General features: G+C 35.8%; 1 protein-coding gene across 4 annotated transcripts in view; it reads left to right on the top strand.

The window, feature by feature from the left end:
• Window positions 1-15,396, top strand: part of rho-5 (rhomboid-5) — a 319,932-nt gene that overhangs the window by 87,739 nt on the left and 216,797 nt on the right. For all 4 annotated transcript variants that reach the window (XM_074141083.1, XM_074141082.1, XM_074141084.1 and 1 more), the window contains one exon: window positions 3,831-3,957. The gene's annotated coding sequence lies outside the window, so the exon portion shown is untranslated. The remainder of the gene's footprint in view (window positions 1-3,830; window positions 3,958-15,396) is intronic.

Here is a 15,396-nt window from a genome sequence, read left to right as displayed (position 1 = left end):
AAAAAAAAAAATATGAGGCTAAAAAATTCAAAACCTTTTTTAGAAAATGCTCACACCAACATACATTAATGATTTTGTTTATTTTATTTATTTATTTTTATTTTTAAATAAAAATCGTCGGTTTAAGTTCATTCTTCGATTAAAGTAATTGTTATTTTATGAAGTAGTCAAACGTTTATAATAATAGGTAAACAAACGTTTACAATAATTGTTGTTGAATAATCTACTTGTTATAACTGTGTGTTATTTGTGCTCACGAATATTTCGGTAAGACGAATTCAAGACAGTAGCCTACTCTAACTTTGTCTTTTTCTACTTTAACATGCATGTACGTATATGTGATTTATCATAATTATAACAAAAAAATATTATGAATGAAGTGGCCAGCATAAGGGTCTGTGACATCTAATAAATTCTAAAAAATAACTTATTAATGAAAATTAATGCAGTAGAATTACTTAAATATTAATGAAGTATTAATGAAATGTTGGGTACTCGCTGATTTGTGTACCTTTTGGCGTTTAATCAACCCTTATACTTAACATTTTAAACTGTAAGTTTTTGTTAAGGAGATTATACGATTGGCTTAAAAATACAATGTTAGAAACCGAAAATAAGGCAGTTCCTGTAAAACCAATGAAGATTTTGTGTTTTTCCTTATTTTTCTGAATATGTACATCGTATGTCAGAAGAAGTAAGTCTGTCATGTTGTTATGTTAATATGGAGAAATCTCATTTAATGAAATTTTTCCAAATATTGTAGAGGTGTTTGTTATTTTAATGTTACGTCATATCCTCATCTAAAATAATGATCGTTTGGTGAAACCTTTTAACTTTTTCAAACACTGATTTTACAGGAGATGGTTAATTCTATTCTTCTTACATCTCTTAAGTAATCAGTGATCAATGTTGATAGCCTCTATCTCGTTACTAACTCTCCAAAAAAAATGGACTTTAACTTTATATAAAGATATCTGGTGAAACTATAATATGCAGAAAGAATTTTAACCAGGAACCCAAAATGGCCCATTAAGGACGCAGCAATTTGATTGCTTCAACAATCGAACTAACTCAACGAAAAATGTGTATATTATCAATTTTGAAATTTCGTTGAAATTTTAATATCGATAATTTGAATCGATCGAACTTCTTGATGGTTATAGGAAGGTATAAAGCAATAAGGTTTTATTGTATCAGTCTGTTTTACTCAATATCGGACTCTATAGGCGAATAACGGGTCCGTGCAATGTATCAACAGGTCTTAGGCTGGCCGGGAAGTTGTGTTCAGTGACTTAAGATCCTATATTCAATCCATATTAAGAAGAAAATCCCCTAATCAATCCGTTTAAGAATGCCATAACTTATGTCACAATTTCTAGTTTCCTTTTTATGTATAGTGTTAAATTGAGATATACATACATCTTGAGTTATTTATCATTATTAAGGTCGGTACCATAAATTCATTTTTAAGTAACATTAAGGTGAAACAATCTTTTACTAAAAATGCTAAGTAGGAAAGGAACATTATCAGTTAGATTTGTGTCCTAGTATTTAGATAAATTCCAAAATGTGCTTCTCATCTAGTTTTTACTGAATATCCAGGTATGCTTGTATTTTTTTTTTTTTTTTTTTTTTAGCGCATCAACAGCTGAGGTTATTAGCGCTCGGAGCTTTTTTCAGTGCACTGCCGGCCTCCGGACAGTGTTCTCTCGTTACAGACAACACTGTCCATCACCGGACAGTGAGCTGTAAGAAGCTCCTAGGAAGAGAAAATCTAAGGGTTAGCAGCTGGATTCGAACCCGGGACCTCCGCGTGGGAATCGAGTACGCTAACCACATAGCTAATCCCTCCCCTGGTATGCTTGTAATTGCTATTTAATATTAATAACCAACGAGATATAACTCATATATTTTATTAAAATCTAAAAACGCTTGCCTCTATGTGCTGAAACATACTTATATATAAAACTACATTACAAAATATATTGTTAGTGTAAAATTGAAAGAAGATCTTCGAGAAGTTGTTAGATTTTTATATTTTAGAGTTGTGTACTCAAGCTGGCGGCGCTATAAAGTCAGTCTGGAGATGACATTTCAGCCAATAAGCTGTCTGTCACATTGGTAACTGTGTAAAAGGAGCACTCTATCAATTTTTTTCCTAGTTTATGTATCGTTAAAGAAAATAGCTGAATAACAACATTGTTTTACTTACAACTTGACGCTATTTATAAATTTGTTTAAAATTGTTATTAATTTTTAAAAATTACTTTCTCTTCGAGTGGAATATATAAGATAGCGAGAAGGTCACTGCGACTCGTGAAGCTCTAATTGTGACTTTCTCCGTCAATCAAAAGCAAGACCAATGCTCAAAGCAGCTTCGGAGTGGCGCTTCCGTTCTGATTAACACCGTAGGTTGGCTAGAATCTAGCCGAGCAGTTCATTGCACGCAGTATAAGGACTAAATAGAGTCTTGAAAGGTACTGATGGCTTTCATTGTCGCCTGACTATCGGAGAAATGACAGCCCTACCGTGTAAATGTTTCAAGATCTCCGAGACATATTCAACAATAGCTAAAACTTCTGCTTGGAATTCTGCTTCATATAATTGCCTAGTTGTATCCAAATAGTGGTTTTTGACGGTTACTACATACCAAAGATAGCTCCTCCTTTGGTCTGAGAAGTCGAACTTATGTGAACTTTTTTTTTCAACAAAACTAAATACATTCTTAGTGGATACGCTAGCTCTAGCCTTGGCTTAGAGTTAAGCAGCTGGCAGTTTCTATTTGTTTTAATTATAGAAAGCTGTATAAAAGATATACAGGGTGTTCATTTTAAGACGGCTAAAATGCATTTCATGCTTAAACGGTTGATCTGAGCGAAAAATGGTAGAGGAAAAATTTGTTGCACGTCACCTCTAGTTTCAGAATATGTGACTTGATTTTAGATTGCTGCCCCGCATATGCGGCCGAAGCGCGACCAAAAGTGAGGGTTTGCAGTTGACTCCCATTTTCATGTTCACAGTTTTAAAGAGTACAAAAAGTCATGAAAGAAACCGGAAACCGCAATTCGATATCTTCAAAATCTGGTATTTATTAATCATACTTCAATTTTTTAACATGTTATCAAAGAGAAAGAAGAGCACACGATAGGTCATTTTTATGTATTTTTTCATCCCCTTTCTACTAAAAATATTGCCAAGGCAGTAAAGCTAGTATTTTTCTTAATATCGGGAAATAAGTCGTTTTCCGAGTGTTAAGAGCTTTAGATGTTCTCAAGCATACACAAAATGGCTAAAAATTAATTTTACATCTGTTACAAACAAGAAGGTTTAATAATTATTAGGTAATTTTGGGAGAGTTGCATTTAATTGCCAAAAAAATTGGAAACCTCCTGCCACATATTTAAGTGATCAATATCTTTCATGTAAATGTAAAGGATCAAACTTATTCCTTAATTTATCAAATAATGCACTTTACTCAACTTGTGCAACATGTACTGTGCCTTCAAAGGTGCCTCCTCTGGCTCGCAAGCCAGGTTAGCCAGGAGGTTATCAACTGCTCTCTCTATCTGAGGAGGCAGATGATGATGCAACGGCAAACCCTCACTTTTGGTCGCACTTCAGCCGCGTAGGCGGGCAGGAATCTAAAATCAAGTCACATATTCTGAAACTAGAAGTGACACGTGCAACAAATGTTTTCCTCTACCATATTTTGCTCAGATCAACCGTTTAAGCATGAAATACATTTGAGCCGTCTTAAAATGGACACCCTGGATATAAGAGAAACTGCATCTTCAAATTTGAAAGTTTTATTAATCATTTATGTTTTTTAGGCGGATGTGGAGTAGAACTGGAGACTGGCGGGGGTACATGGACGAGGTCGAGGAGAGGTCAGGCAACAGACTGGTCAGATCAGCCCTGGTGATGTCACCGCCATACCCTCCTTCATTCTGACATCAGGTAAGCGGTGTAAACTTTTTAAGACAAAAATAAGGTTAACTATTAAAATGTCCCATACAAGCTGCTGCAAACTATGATAAGAATCTCAGTAAATCTATACGCTCCAGTCGTCTACAATTGGCTAACATTACAATCAATGTACTTCTTCTTGAGCACAAAGTAGTTGCAGTTTCTTCTTTATCCTTTGGAGCTCCCGATGACATTGCCAAGCGTTCGCATTTTTGGTAAAACGTCGAAGATGTCTGAAGGACTAGCTACAAGGTCTGTAAATTAAGTAATGAGACTGATTTTTTTTAATTTTTTTTTATTCAAAAAGAATTACAATTCTATATTGTCACCTTCAAAATAACTTCCTTCTGAAGCCACACAGCGCTGGAGACGTTTCTACCACTCCTCATAGCAGTGCTAGAACTCCGATTCTGGAATAGTCTTCGGCTGGTCGGATACAGCCGTTTGAATGTTTTCGACTGTCCCAAAATGAGTTCCCTTGAGGTGATTTTTTCAACTTCGGGAAGAGAAAAAAGTCACAAGGACTCAAGTCAGGCGAATAAAGAGGCTGAGGAGCCTCAGGAATGTTTTTACTGGTGTTTGAGTACAACCCAGAAACCAAACGCCAGAGCGTGGATTGACACACTTCAACCTCTCCAAGGCCCAAAAAGCAAGGATGGCGAAGTCGAAGATCATATGCATGTTGATTTGTTTTTTCGATATCCACGGAATCGTCCACAAAGAGTTTCTACCTCAAGGTCAAACGGCCAATCAACACTTTTACCGAGAGGTTCTTGAAAAACTTCGAGAAAAGGGTCATTCGTGTAAGACCAAACATCAAGAACAAGTGGGTGTTGCATCACGATAATGCTCCTTGTCACACAGCAATTTCAATAAACAGAGTTTTTGGCCAGTAAAAACATTCCTGTGGCTCCTCAGCCTCCTTATTCGCCTGACTTGAGTCCTTGTGACTTTTGTCTCTTCCTGAAGTTGAAAAATCACCTCAAGGGAACTCATTTTGGGACAGTCGAAAACATTCAAACGGCTATAACCAACCAGCTGAAGGCTATTCCAGTATCGGAGTTCAAGCACTGCTATGAGGAGTGTAAGAAACGTCTCCAGCGCTGTGTGGCTTCAGAAAGAAGTTATTTTGAAGGCGATAATGTGAAGTGATGTTTTAAGTAATGAAGATTGTTTTATTTTTTCTTAAACTGTAACATTTTAATTAACAGACATAAGCGAGAACCATTCTTCGAGATCTTTAGATCAACAATTAATGATCTAAGTCTTTTATAGTTGAGGCTTAAATATTTAATTTGTTCCAGTACACTTTCTACTTTCTACAAATCTTATAACATTTAACCTGGTTAAATTAAACTTAAAGTGGTGAATGTAATCTGAAAACGCTTTCAATTATTGTTGTTACTCCTAGCATAATTATTATCTGCTATACTCGAACAAGTTTTCCTGCCATGTACGAGTATATAATGGAAGTGAAACGTTTACCTCCAGTATATATATTTGTCAAGTGAACGTCACTTAGAGATTTACCAAGATTTCCCTCGGGTTATTGCTACATTGGGAACACTTGGCAGCTTCATTGTCATGGAACGTCTCCATCCTAGCGATCAATAATCTAACCTCTCCCGTAGCAATGAATACCTGAGTCAAGTCACTATTTCTCAGTTTAAAGTGCTTATAACACAACTATAATTATCTTTTAACAATAGTACAGCTATTTAATGCCAAATTTTGACTAATTTTTTTAAATAAATTTTAATAATCATCGTGTGAAATAATTCAAAAAGTAATTGTTGACTTTAGAATTAACAAGGTCAAAGGTGGCACTGCCATCTCAATTATGTCTTCTCAACATTAAAACCATATTTGGAATAATGAAATATTCTGATTTTAAATTTATCACGCTGGAGTTCCGCAAGGCAGCATACTAGGCCCCATTCTGTAAACAGTCTACTCCTCAGACATACCTACTCATCATCAAACTACTCTTCTCACCTATGCTGATGATACTGTCATCTTATCTACTGACAAAGATCCAATAATAGCTCACAGAAACCTTCAGTCTCACCTCACCTCCTTAGAAAATTGGTTGAAAAAATGGGCTATCAAACTGAACGAAACTAAATCTCAAAATATTACCTTCCTCCTGTCTTTTACAATCTTATTCCTTTACCAGTAGTCAACGTAGTCCGCTACCTTGGGCTTTACCTTGACAGAAGACTTACATGGAATCCTCATACACGACTTAAGAGAACAGAACTCAACAGACGCTTCCGACAACTGAAAAGACTACTCGACAACAGATCAAAACTCACTCTGGACAACAAAAGACTTATATATGTAAGTACGAGGTGTGTTCAAAAAGTAACGGGAATTTTCGTTTTTTGAAAAAAATATTTATTTATTCATCTACATTAATATTGTCGCCTTCAAAGTAGTCCCCTTCGCATACAATACACTTGTGCCAGCGCTTTTTCCAATCCTCGAAACACTTCTGAAACTCGATCTTTGTGATAGCTTTCAGCTCTTTCAGCGATTCGCTTTTAATGTCATCTATGCTTGTAAAACGACGGCCTTTTAATGTTCTCTTTATGTTTGGAAATAGAAAAAAGTCACATGGAGCCATGTCTGGCGGATATGGAGGCTGGGGCATCGTTAAAGTTTTGTTTTTGGCCAAAAATTCACGAACAAGCAATGAAGTGTGAGCAGGTGCATTATCGTGGTGCAAAATCCATGAATTGTTTTGCCACAAATCCGGGCGTTTTTTTCGGATTGCTTCACGCAAACGGCGTTGAACTTGTAGGTAGTACTCCTTATTGATTGTTTGACCTTGTGGCAAGAATTCATGATGCACTATGCCATTAAAATCGAAGAACACAGTGAGCATAACCTTCACATTCGACCGCACTTGTCGAGCCTTTTTCGGTCTTGGCGATCCAGAATGCCTCCACTGGGACGATTGAGCCTTAGTTTCGACATCATATCCGTAAACCCATGTTTCGTCACCTGTTATAACACGTTTCAGTAGATCCGCATCGTTGTCGACTTCATTGAGTGACTCTTGAGCAACTTCCATTCTCCGCTGTTTTTGTTCGAAATTCAACAATTTTGGAACAAATTTTGCTGCCACACGTTTCATACCCAAAACATCCGAAAAAATTTCATGGCATGAGCCAATTGATATGGCAACATCATCAGCGACTTCTCTGATTGTGATTCGGCGATCGTTCATAACCATTTCTTTCACTTTTTTCACGTTTTCATCGGTTGTTGATGTGCTTGGACGTCCAGGTCGTTCGTCATCTTCAACGTTTTCGCGGCCATCTTGGAAACGCTTATACCACTCGTAAATCCTTGTTTTACTCATAGCAGACTCACCATATGCCTTTATTAACATTTCACACACTTTATTTCATTTTTTACGCAAAATTTAATACAAATTCTTTGATCCATTTTTTTTAACAAACAAAAATCGCCAAGCTCGAAAAACACGTCTAACCTTAACGGCTGCCACTTAAGAAGTAAACAATGAATATTACTGAAAATTTTATCGTACTTCAGGGGCATGTGTACCAACATAATAAAAAAAAATTTTTTACAATCAGACTCTCCAAACCCGCGAAATTTAAAAATTCCCGTTACTTTTTGAACACACCTCGTATACTAAAGCCAGTCTGGGCTTATGGCATCGAACTGTGAGGTTCAACCAAACGCTCAAATCTGCAAAGGATCCAGTCCTTGCAGTCTAAAATTCTTCGCTCTATAGTAAACGCTCCTTTCTACGTCACCAATCAAACCATTCACACAGACTTGAACATTCCTTTCGTGCAACACAAGTGGCTGTAACACGTTACAGAAAATTCCATCTTAACATTCAAACACATCACAATCCACTGGTACAACATCTATCTTCAAGAACATTTCCAGACAACACTTCTAGACGTTTTAAAAGATAGTGGCCTCGCGATCTCCTCTCTGATGAAGATAGTCAGTAGAAAGTAAATTGTTTTTGGAGTGTTACCACTGGGTAACTTCTCCACTCTGATATGTGTGAATGTTATTTATTGTTATCATTGTTGCTTATAACGCAAAATGCGTTGATTGTAACTAAATAAATGATTAAAAAAAAAAAAAATTATTTGAGACAAAAAAGAATAAGTGAAAATCTTACACCATATATTCTAACTTTATTTTATTTTGTTTGTTTATATGATTATTTGCTTCAAAAGGAGTTAAATTAATTTTTTCTGCAACCATGTAGGGAAGTTCTCATTACTCAATTAAAATCAGCTGTGTAATGCCCAACTTCCCACACTAGTGGGGGGAAATTCCCATTAGTGTCACTTTCCGCACAAGTGAGTGGAAAATCTTTATTGTGCTTCCTTGATATAAGAAGTTTTGTTATTAACATAAATATTTTTTGTAAAACTCTAATAAGCTTATTTAAATTTATTTTATTTAAATAATTAAAAAACGAATATTAAAAAATAAAATAAAAATTGAAAAGAACATAGAAATAAAAATAATACTTTAATAAATAATTAGATATTTTTAATTATAACAGTTAAAAAGGTTATAGTGTTACCTTATAGAAATTTAAAATGGATTCTAGTGATTCCTGTTTAGTTTTTTTTTTAGTTAATAACCCTAATGGTTGCAGAAAAAATATAATATTTAACTCGAGTGTGAGGAAAAGCACCACTTTCCACACTTGTTAAATAAATAAATATTTCAGTAAAAAAGAAGCGTTTACTACTTTAAAGAATTTAAAAAATGATAAGTAGAAATTTTTTCTTTAAAAAAAATTCGAGTTGATAATCAATCATCAAAAGCACCTCAAATTGTTACAGGGTTTCCAAATTGTTGGTCAGGTACGTAGCCAGAAATTTCTTTAGCCAACAATTGTATTATGAACACAGTAATACAAAATGCATAACACTTTCTCTTGATCAAATCTGCACTTAAGGCATTTAATGATCATAAAATGTCTCTTGGCCAAAACTTTTCAGTTTGGCAAACTGATCTAACAAAGTCCCGAGCGAGGAACTCTCAAATTCAAATTAGTATTTCCAACTTGCTAATATTGCGGCTGATACTATTGAAATTGGAGTTAATCACTCTTTAGACTATAAATGATTTGAAAATCTCTCAACAAATTACTGATATTATTTTTTACATGGAAACATTCTTAGAAGCCTAAACATCTGGAGTTCCAATGAAACACATTATCTTAAGGAACAGTCCCAATAAAAAGGGAACTTACGAGGTGTGGCTATTAAATAACGAGACTATTGCTCGAATCAGTTAACAGAAATCAGTTGACTATATCTAACCAGTTAAGAATATTTTATTATTACTTTTGAGTAATAGTAGCACCAAAAATAATACCATCAAATCAAATTTTTATTTTCTCTTATCCCTAAATTTTGGGCATTAATTGCCAATTTGTTATTTAGAGCTTTCTCTGAGTACGAAAAAGTGTTTACATTTTTTTTTAATTTTAATTTTTAGAAAGAGTTATGGTTAGATATTTCGTAACTTACATAAATTTCATAGAGAACTAATCGACCTTAAAAATTAAGTATAATTAATTGCAAGGCGCGAATGACCTTGGCAGACGATGCAAAAAAGAACTAATCTCTTCCAGATAAAGGATTGGTGCCGAGATGCCAGGTTCGAGTATACGAGGTGTGGCTATTAAATATCGAGACTATTGCTGTAAAACATTTTATTTTAAATTTATACATACTTAGTTATTATCACCTTCAATATACACCCCTCCCCTATCCCTACAACGCTCCATGCGAATTTACCAAATGTTCGAAACAGTGCTGGAAGTCTTTTTCTGTGAGCTCCTGCATGACGCGTGCCGCTTTTTCTTTCACAGCTTCAACGAACTGAAATCCTGTTCCTTTTAATGCAGATTTGACTTTGGGGAATAGATATAAAAATCACATGGGGCCAGGTCAGGCGAATAGGGCGGATGGCCTAAAACTTGGCTAGAAACGTCAATGTAGTGTGAGCCGGCGCGTTGTCTTGATGTGAGAACCCATGATTTGTTCTTCCACAAATCGGGTCGTTTTTTCCCCTTACTCTTTCACGGAGTTGAGCAAGCACCTCACGGTAGTAATGTTGATTAATTATAATCGATATTTTCATCCGTTTTGGACGTGGAAGGGTGACCATCTTGGAAACGCTTGAACCACTCAAAAAACTTGCGCACTTGATAAACATTCATCGCCATAAACTTCTTTTAATAAAAGATAAGTTTCAGTAGCGGTTTTACCCAGTTTTGATGTGAAATTTCACGACAATTCGTTGCTCTACTACATGTATAGTATCATGTTTTCGGCCAAACCAAACTAACACCTCTTACACAAACGACGGTTCCGGTCAGACAGATTTCTCTAGAAACACCGTGAGACGCTGGCAATCGAAAGAGAAGGCTTTACTCTGCACAGCTGTCGGTCGTTAAGATTTGGCGCATGCATAGTTCTTCTGTAGCAGCATCAGTCTCGTTATTTAAATAGCCATACCTCCGAATGAAAGTCGTTCGAACGAGTCTTAAACTATGCACTACTATCAAGAAATTACGTGCTTAAAAATGTTTACATGGAGATGCTGTTTCCAATTTTACTTAGTACCCGAAGTGTAACGGGCTAATTTTAACAATATCTTTAAAAATTCTATTCTTACTGCAATTTCAGTTATACTAAATACATTTTATCAAAATTATAATCTTTAACAAGTTCAGGGACTTCTCAAGTTATGCATTAAGCTTCAGCATTCCCGAATCAATTACTGAATTCAGTCTCCATTGAAAAAAAGATTTATTTAAAACCATATTATAAAGTTTCCTGCAAACAGATTATAAACTAATCAAAGTTAATCCTTTAAAAGAAAAACAAAACATTTTTGATGTTTAAATGTAAAATAATCGCCCACTTTTTTTTTTAGGCAGGGCTTAACATCTAACTACCAAACGTTTAAAAAAGTATAGACCACATTTAAAAGAAGACACGTGGAATCTAAATATATCCGAGATACTTGGCTTAGCGTAAAAATAATTACATCTCTCGTCTCGTTTTCTCTCTTTGGATCTCAGAAGTTGTTTACTTTTCTAAGTTGTAGTATAATCATAAATATTTTAATTAAAAAGTACTCTGGAGAAGTTAACAGCTCTTCAAAAATATTTTATTATTAAAAAGAATGATATTTAGGAGAATAAGCGGCTTTTTATAAAAATTATATTTAAAAGAATATTGTGTATCTCTTTTCTTTTTACAAGCTTATAAAAACATAAATTATTTTCGCTTACCATAATAATTACTGTAATTAATGAAAAGCTTGATTAAACGTTTTGGTTGGTCTTAAAACTGGTTACATTGTAAAGAGGTGGCAAAGTTAATTTTTTTTAGAACAAAAATATTCTATATTTTTTAGAAGTTTCAGAAACCATAATCCAGCAGAATGTCCTCATTAATTACAGAAAAAAAAAATAGTTATTTATTTAACAAGCGCGGAAAGTAGTACTTTTCCTCACGCGAGGCAGGGTTTGCACGCACGAGCGAGCGAAGCGATGCGAGTGCAAGTGCAAATTGCCGAGTGTGAGGAAAATACTTTACACTAGAGTTAAATATTATATTTTTTCTGCAACCATTAGATTTATTACCTAAAAAAATTAAAAATTTCATTTTTACAGTCTACAAAAAGTAATTTATTTATTATAAACATTTATTGTTATATTACAATTATTTACATTACTTACGTATTTACATTACTTATTACATTTTCTGCTGTTTCTTGGGAGGAGTGTTTTCTAAACAGGAATCACAAGAATCCATTTTAAATTTCTATAAGGTAACACTATAACCTTTTTAACTGTTATAATTAAAAATATCTAATTATTTATTAAAGTATTATTTTTATTTCTATATTCTTTTCAATTTTTATTTTATTTTTTAATATTCGTTTTTTAATTATTTAAATAAAATAAATTTAAATAAGCTTATTAAAGTTTTACAGAAAATATTTATGTTAATAACAAAACTTCTTATATCAAGGAAGCACAATAAAGTTTTTCCACTCACTAGTGAGGAAAGCGACACTAATGGGAATTTTTCCCCACTAGTGTGGGAAGTTGGGCATTACACAGCTGATTTTAATTGAGTAATGAGAACTTCCCTACATGGTTGCAGAAAAATTACCTTTTAATCGATTGTTATAGATATTTTTATTGTAAGTAATACGAGTGGCACTACTTATATTTTGAGCCTAATAATAAAAAAACAGTAATTTGTCATTGAAAATGACTTTATTGTTTTTCAAAATATTCTCCTTTATGATCTACACACTTCTGCATGCGTTCGAACCACTTGTCAAAGCATTTTTTCCATTCCACTTGAGACACCTCCAAAACATGGTTTTTGAATGCATCAACGGCTTCTTCTGCCGACGAAAATCGTTGTCCACGTAATTTATTCTTGACGTTCGGAAACAAAAAGAAGTCATTTGGTGCCAAATCAGGATTGTACGGTGGATGACCCATTAATTAGATTTTTTGAGTGCTCAAATAGTCGGTTGTTAGACGAGATGTGTGACAGCTGGCATTGTCTTGATGAAGAATGATCCGACGGAGCTTGTTTGTTTACCTTATTTCATCGAAGACTTCCGGCAAACAAATGGTTGTGTACCATTCAGAATTAACCGTTCTACGTTCCTCTAAAGGCACTGTTGCCATATGACCAGTTTTTCCGAAAAAACAGGCGACCATTTGTTTCGAAGTGCTTCGAGCGCGAACAACTTTTGTTGGATTTGGTTCATCTTGAAACACCCATACAGTCGACTGCTGTTTAGTTTCCGGCTCATACGCATATGTCTATGATTCGTCACCTGTTACCATCTTATATGTACGTCTTTTGAAGCACCGCCATTGTATTTCTTAAGCATTTGTTTGCACCAATCGACACGAGCATCTTTTTAAGATTTTATCAGATTATGTGGGATCCAACGAGAACAAACCTTTTTCACGGCTAAATGATCATGCAATATTTTATCTATGCTGGTGGAACTAATGCCTAAGGTTGCCTCAATCTCACCAGTATGTCACATGACGATCTTGCATTATTAGTTTTTGCACAGCATCAATGTTTTCTGACACAACAACTGATTTTGGACGACCTTCACGACTTCCGGCGGTGAACGAACGACGACCACGATTGAATTCGTTATACCAGCGTTTCACAGTGGCAAAGGATGGTGCTTTATCGCCAAAAGTGGAAATAAGTTGATCGATGCACTCCTGTCTTGATAATCCACGTCGAAAGTCGTAATAAATCATTGCACGAAAATTTTCACGAGTTAATTCCATTTTTTCGCTGAGACACAATTTTCAAGTGAATGTAAGCAACACAAATCGCGCTCAAATAACAAAACGTTCTGAAGAAGGTTATGGTCAAAAATGTCAAACTTTCAAGTGGAAACGTCAGATAGCACCTGACAACATTCAGTGTTGCCAAGGCTCAAAATATAAGTAGTGCCCCCCGCATCCGCTGTAGTGATATTTCTTGTAGCTGTCTGGAGTTACCACACTTTTAATGTACAGAGTAGCTGCAGTTACACGTGGTATCTAAATATAAGTGAGATGCTTGGCTTAGATTAGTTTGCTCTCATTGGTAAGGACTTTTTTTAAAGTAAGGTCTTTTTAGTAAGGACTAAAACATTTGTGAAAGAGGTATATGAGGTATATTAAACACGTTGCTCTCAACAGAAATTGTCAACTTGCAACCATTGGCTCACCATGGTAGCAAGTAGATTCTCTCTTCATGATTTCGTTTCACCCTTACATTTCCTTGACTTTGTTTGTTTCTTGAATAGGAAAGATTGGGACTGCTTTTAGAACGATATGGGAGATTTCTATTGAGTGCCCTTTTTTAATGGGTGCGTATTTGCTCTTAAGCCCAAACAAGACTCGAGACACAGTTTCCTTTCCATCTACGGCCCATATTGAAGTACTAATTTATTTTGGGTCAGCTTGTCACTAGAACAAGTTCAACCATTAGCTTCTGCAAGAGGGAAGTCTTGGCCTAGGCTAGACCATGCTCCATGCCAACTAAATCTGGATTTCTGCCTTCTTATAAGGCACCAAAAGTTAGAAAAAAAATCTCTACTGGGTGTTCCGCCCTGTAGATGGTTTAACAGCTCTTATGGATACTGTAAAAGGAGGAGAAGAAATGTCTCTTTCTCTTTCAGTATGTCTGAATTATTTTTTGACGAGTTAAATTATTATCTTATAGGATATTGATAGCCTCAGGGTCGAATGCCATTGTGTTGTCCAGTTTTAATATCTATATAATAAATTCTGAGAGTCAAGAAGTTTGAAAAGACAATAAAGATTTTTCCTTTAATTGAAATAATATAGAATAGTTCTTAAGTTTGTGTAATAATAAATTTACTTTAATTTTTCTATAACAGAATATAGAGGTTCTAAGGATCAGTTGTAACCAAAATATCCGCTAGATGGCACTGGCTGTACTAGTTTGCTATATTTTATTACAACTTGAAACTAAGGGGCCGTTGGGTCCCTACATATCTGCAGCGGATCTTAGGTGATTATTTCAGTAACCGAGTTGTAGTATATCAGACGGAGGAAGGGGTTAGATCCATGAATGTTACGGCCGGAGTAGCGCAAGGCTCGATTCTAGGACCTGACCTCTGGAACATGACGTACGACGGGTTACTTCGGCTAATATTACCGGAGGAAACGCTGTTGATAGGATACCCGGATGATGTAGCAGCTCTAATTTCGGCGCGGGACCTCAATGTAGCCCAGCTGAAGTTAAACCAGGTTATGCGCAGGGTAAATTGGTGGATGGCGGCACACGGATTGTCATTGGCACTGGCGAAGACAGAGGTCGTAATGCTCACCAGGAGACGGATTGAGACGGGCCTCCCATTCAAGGTGGGTACAGAGACGATTGTCTCACAGGACGCTGTCCAGTATTTAGGAGTAACCTTAGATGCCAAGTTAACTTTCGGCAAGCAATTACAGAAGGCCGCCGATAAGGCATCAAAATATGTCGGAAAGTTAAGTAGGTTACTGACTAACGTAGGGGGCCCGAGGGCTCATACCCGTATGGTGCTAATGGGAGTAGCGCACTCCTTACTGCTATACGGGGCTGAGATCTGGGCGGACCCGCTCCAGAAGGAGGTATACAGAAAGAGACTGGCGCGGCTACAGAGGGTTGGCGCGTTACGGATTGCCTCCGCTTACAGAACAGTTTCTGAACCGGCCATTTTGGTGATCGCGGGAGTTATTCCCGTGGCGCTACTGGCCGGTGAGAGGAAACGGCTCTTTGAAAGAAGATGGGAGGCCGATAGAGCAGCAGCCTACAGAGAAGAGCGGGAACGCACAATGGCTGCGTGGCAAGA

This window comes from Rhodnius prolixus, unplaced genomic scaffold (assembly GCF_049639745.1).
Source record: "Rhodnius prolixus isolate KJV_2025 unplaced genomic scaffold, Rpr scaffold_6, whole genome shotgun sequence".
Classification (NCBI taxonomy): Eukaryota; Metazoa; Arthropoda; class Insecta; order Hemiptera; family Reduviidae; genus Rhodnius; species Rhodnius prolixus.
The sequence above is the reverse complement of the archived record's forward strand: the minus strand, read 5'-3'. Positions and strand labels throughout refer to the sequence as shown.